This window comes from Stegastes partitus, unplaced genomic scaffold (genome assembly GCF_000690725.1).
Source record: "Stegastes partitus isolate 25-593 unplaced genomic scaffold, Stegastes_partitus-1.0.2 Scaffold1624, whole genome shotgun sequence".
NCBI classification, from domain to species: domain Eukaryota; kingdom Metazoa; phylum Chordata; class Actinopteri; family Pomacentridae; genus Stegastes; species Stegastes partitus.
This window is the reverse complement of record NW_007579355.1, coordinates 99,116-105,247: the sequence shown is the minus strand read 5'-3', so window position 1 is coordinate 105,247 and position 6,132 is coordinate 99,116.

Below are 6,132 nucleotides of genomic sequence, written 5' to 3'. Positions count from 1 at the left end.
CCCACATCCGTTTAACACACATCTGTAATTTCTGTGTGGTTTCAAGTGAACACACACACACACAAAATCACTCTGACCAGCTTCTTGCTCCATTTTGTGCTCCAGTAACAAGCGCTTAAACAACAGGCATCAGTATTCTGACCTGCAAAGTTAAAGTGCATCCAACCAGCTCAGATTTGACGTATTTGGTTCAAGCTGAGCTAAAATCGCAATCTGATCTACTTTCAGGATGCATCAGCAGCAGGGTTTGACTGCAGCCCGGCCGGACTTCTACGGCACATTGCTTCACCACATCTCTGCTGCTGAATGTCAAGTAAAGGCCTGACTGATGCTCTGATCCGACAGCAGTGAACAGCTGGTTCTGAGGGACTAAAGTCAATGAATGAATGAAATATTTATTTCAAACAAATATAATATATAATATTGTATATTAAATACAAAATAAAAAAACAAGGAAAAAAATGTACAAACATGAATTCGTAGAAGTCTGAACTTATTGACACCCACTCCCCTGTCACCCTATGATTCACTATCATATTACATGGTCCTATATATAATAAACAGATTTAATACAAAACATGCATCAATATATAATCACCAATATACAGTATATAAGTGTACCATATACACAATCAATTTCTTTACAATGAATATGCAATTTACTGATAGATTGTTCTAGAAATGTATATTACCAATATAAATATGTTACAACAGTACACTTTATAGTCAAAGTCAGACTAAAGAGGTCACTCAGTTCAGGTTGATGCTCCAACAATCTGATGTTTTTCTGCTTTACTGACCTATTTGCTCACAGTGCTGTGAAAGAATCACATATTGTTAAAGCCGTATTTAGTCAGACAGTCTCACTGAGATTGAAATCAGCAAATGCTGTTTAAAAAAAAAAAAAAAAGGAACAAATTCAAGATTCAAGATCACAATATTGGCATTGTGTCAAGATACACAACAACATTTCAGAGGAGCTCAGATATACACTTAAAAGAAAGATTCCTTCAAAACAATGTTCACATACACAGTTCTAGACATTCACCTGATTTAAGCTTAGTGTAGCTCATAAAAAAAAAAAGAAAAAAATTGCAACATGTGTGAAAGATATCCATCCATTATCTATACACCGCTTAATCCTCATTAGGGTCGCGGGGGGGCTGGAGTCTATCCCAGCCGACTTAGGGTGAAGGCAGGGGACACCCTNATACAGTATATAAGTGTACCATATACACAATCAATTTCTTTACAATGAATATGCAATTTACTGATAGATTGTTCTAGAAATGTATATTACCAATACAAATATGTTACAACAGCACACTTCATAGTCAAAGTCAGACTAAAGAGGTCACTCAGTTCAGGTTGATGCTCCAACAACCTGACGTTTTCCTGCTTTACTGACCTATTTGCTCACAGTGCCGTTAAAGAATCACATATTGTTAAAGCCTTATTTAGTCAGACAGTCTCACTGAGATTGAAATCAGCAAATGCCGTTTAAAAAAAAAAAAAAAAAAAAAGGAACAAATTCAAGATTCAAGATCACAATATTGGCATTGTGTCAAGATACACAACAAAATTTCAGAGGAGCTCAGATATACACTTAAGAGAAAGATTCCTTCAAAACAATGTTCACATAAACAGTTCTAGACATTCACCTGATTTAAGTTTAGTGTAGCTCATAAAAAAAAATAAAAAATTTGCAGCATTGTGTGAAAGATATTGCACTTGTGTGAAAGTTATCCATCCATTATCTATACACCGCTTAATCCTCATTAGGGTCGTGGGGGGGCTGGAGCCTATCCCAGCCGACTTAGGGCGAAGGCAGGGGACAGCCTGGACAGGTCACCAGTCCATCGCAGGGCCACACTTAGAGACAGACAACCAAGCACACTCACATTCACACCTACGGACGATTTAGATGTGTGAAAGTTATGCAATATATAAATAAATAACATTGGTTAAAAAAAAAAACAACCACAAAGTTTTAAAAACAATCAGATAATAAGGGTTTAGCACCACAGAGGGGACTGAAGGGGAAGTTTCACAGCAGTTTTCAGTTCATTCTATTTAAAGGTGCATCAAGCCTAAAACTGGCATACGTGAGGAACATGCAGGGTTAAGTAGCTGCTGTATGAAAACAAGTAAAAAATCATAGATGCTCTGCTAAAATTGTAAGAAAAAAAAACTGTAAGATAACAGAAAAAATCAATTCATAAATATAAAGTAGTTTTTCATAATTAAAATACATTTTCTACTTTTACTTTTACATTAGATTGTTTTTATTTTTTGTCTTTTTAATGTTTAATAAAAATCTATTTACATGTATAAAAACAATAAATGACCTGTAACATATATTAATGATAGACTGATTGATAGATAAGAACAATTATATATACTGAAACTGTAAAAACTGTATTTTGACAGACTGCCGGTGCTTCTAGATACTGTGTGCTGATGAAAACACTTAATTCAACATTTTTGTTTGGCAAACATCCGTAATTCTACAAGATATCTTTCACTTAACAAACAAATCTATGTAAAATTACAGAAGCAATACATCCTTTTCTGTTTATTGTCATGAATTGTATCTAATTTAGGAAAAATATTTACAATATTAAGCTTGATTTCAAATGTGGTTTCATCTATTAAATTAAAAAGAAAAAATTTGGTATTTTAGCTGATGTAAACAAACAAACAAACAAACATGGATTTTTCAATTAATAGAAGTTACTGATTTTTTTAATGTTATTCCATGTTAGACATGTAAATTCACCGTCCATTTTTGTAATTTTATTTACAATTTTTGTGTATTTTAAAAATGCAAAAATATCTGTAAAAGAGTAAGGAAAAAACAATTAAATTCAGTTAAATTCAACTATTTTTATACACTGTATAGGTCCAATGTGAGGTAGACTGGACCCTGTAAGCTTCATAAATGAATAGATCTTTATTTCATTTCTGTAGAGATCTGTGCTGCACATGAGGAAAATGATCATTAATGATGAAGCAACGAAGCAGGAGAGTAACCGGGTTACTTATGTTCCATGCAGACATTATAAACCGTTACTGGGTCAAACATAATACTGTTGTGTGCTTGGTTCATGTAGTCAGTGGCTTTAAACTAAAGAAAGAACTGAAATTAGCATAAAGGTCTCAATCTTTTCATTTAACTTTACAGGAAAAAGCACAATTTTCTTAATTACTCCATTTTTCTTTTGTATCTTATATAACTTTGGTGTTTTACTGTTAATGTACATTCATCTATTTTCTCATAATCATATTTACTCGAAGGCCAAACAACTGAAGCCATGCATCCCTTTCCCTCCTCTAATGGCAAACAGTGTTTCCATCAAACATGTTGTGGGTTTTTCAGATGAATATAAATACCTCCACAGGGATTCAGTCAATAGATGCCTGAACCACCTCATCTAACAGAGCAGCAGTTTCTCTGATCTCATTCTTTCCCTCATTAACCAAAGTCTGTGATCACCAAATGAATGTTTAATGGAATTACCACAGCAGACCTGGAGCCTGTTAGCATTCAGACAGACTGTATAGAGTGACCCGACAGCAGCAGGAACAAGAGAGCCAGCACACGTTTTACTGGGCATGTGTTTGTCATGGCTGTTTCACATTCACTGACATTACTGATAGATAGATAGATAGATAGATAGATAGATAGATAGATAGATAGATAGATAGATAGATAGATAGATAGATAGATGTTTTATTGTCTGTCTTGAGGAAAAAACAGAAATTCATCTTTAAAATTGCTCAATGAAGCATTAAAACATAATTAAGAACCACTTGCAGGCACACTGACAAAAACACAGTCAACAACAGTTTAAAGGAGGAAAAAAAGTCCATGTGTTCTTATTGATATCAATATTATTATTAATATTATGAACATTTTGCTTTATATTTGGCAGTGAGAAAGTCAAACCAGGATGAAATGTTGTAACTGAGGATGGATTCAATGAGTGATCTGTACACCAGAGTTAAAATGTCTTTGCTGAAGTTAAGAGTTTTCAGTTTTCTGAGCAGGTGGAGACGCTGTTGTGCTTTTCTCAAGATTCAAGAGTTTTATTGTCATATGCACAGCAAAACAGGTAGTTGTACTACACAATGAAATTCTTACTCTGTTCAATCTCCCGAAAAATGAACAATACAATAGACACAATAGACACAGTCAGCATGTTGTGAGAAGGACAGACAGGTACCGATCTCTGTTCCGGGATATCTAAAACTCTGTACCTGTTCCACCAACTGACCCTGGATGCTGAGAGGTACAAGCAGATCCGCTGGGTTTTTCCCCATGTACCCACAGCAGAGCTCCTCGGTTTTTGTGATGTTCAGCTCAAGTGAGCTTCCGGCAAAGCGTTGAACCAGGGTGTGAACTTCCTGCTTGTATTGTGTCAGGGTGTCAGTAGGGTTGGCTACCAGGCCATATCATCTGAGTGACAGGACACAGCCCTGGGGCAGCCCTGTCTTTAATGTCAATGTACCAGATGTGAAACCATTAAAAAGCACATGCTGTGGTCTGTCCTTTAAAAAATTCCTTTATCCATAAAATCAGAGTGGGGTGGGCCTGGAGGTCAGAGAGGCGGTGTAGCAGAGGGTTATTATTTATGGTGTTAAAAAGCAGATGAAAAGTTAAATGAATGAAATCCTTGTATTCAATTCAATTCAATTCAATTCAATTCAATTTTATTTGTATAGCGCATATTTACAACAACAGTCATCTCATAGCGCTTCACAAAGGCAGAGACAGAAACACCCAACAATCCAAAACATTTGGATTCCCTATAAGCTTCAGCAGTCCGCAAGCAGTCTGCAACAGTGGGAAGGAACCGAAAACCCCCACAGGGGAAAAAAAACCTCCGACAGAACCAGGCTCAGGGAGGGACGGCCATCTGCCTCGACCGGCTGTATGTGGGTGTGTAGAGTCCAGTTGTTTGGTTACTGTGTTGAGGATCCTGAGTGCCTCTTTTTCACTTGTAGGCAAACTGGAATGGACCCAGTTTGTCCAACAGATCACCTAACAGTAGGTCACCAACTGTTTTCTCCATACATTTACAGAACACTGATGTCAGGGCTACTGGCCTGTAGTCCTTCGGATCCTTTGGCCTTGTCTTTTTGGGACTGGAATGATGATCGATTCCTTCCCCTGTCTGGGGCCTATGCCAGAGTCCAGTAGGTGTTGGAACAGCCACCCCACCTAGCTATGTGGGGCATTCCTTGGGCACCCTGTCAGGGCCAGTGGCTTTGTTAGGGTTTTCTCTGCGCAGACTAGAGGTTACCAGCTGTTCATCAATGGTGAGGGCTGGGTGGGGGGAACTGAGAGTTACAGGGGTCCAGGTGGTTGGTGTGCTGTTGTTGTTGAACCGGATAAAGAAGTTGCTTGTTGAAACTGATTCATCTGTGTCTCATCCGCTTTTTGTTGTTGTTGCTAATTAACTGCTAACAATCTACTGTATGTACAGTTCAGCAGTTTAGTCCAGTGGTTCCAAATCAAAGGTCAGACCCTCTTCAAGATAAATTTGAGGAATTGTGGCATTATTAATCAGATGTTTCAGGCTTTTCCTACCTTTTTTTGTATGTTGTTTGTCTTTTTTTGTTGATATATATTAGGAACAAAGACATTGATCTTTTGGGCCTCAAACACTGATGAATATAAACCGTTTAACAAGTTTATTGCATATTTGTTGTCGTTATACTGAAACTTGATAATCTCCTCAGCGGCCAGAAACCAGCTGTCAAATAAATATAGTTGAGTGAAATCAAGCTCAAATATAAGATTAATATTAGATTTAATGGACGACTCAGATCATTTTGAATCTGATGCAGTGCTTCTATTTTTGGATTTTTATAAAGCTTTCGACTCTATTCAACATTCCTTTGTATTGGAGACTCTAAAGATGTTTGGGTTTGGAGAGAATTTTGTGTGTAATGTCGGCATGCTTTATAAAGGAATTTCTAGTGCTGTGTCACTGTACCCAAATGTCTCAAAACATTCCCCTGTATTACGAGGGGGAAGACAAGGATGCCCCTTAAGTTCTTTTTTGTTTCTCATTGCTGCTCAACTTCTGTTTTTACATATAGAGCACAATCACAATTTAACTGGAC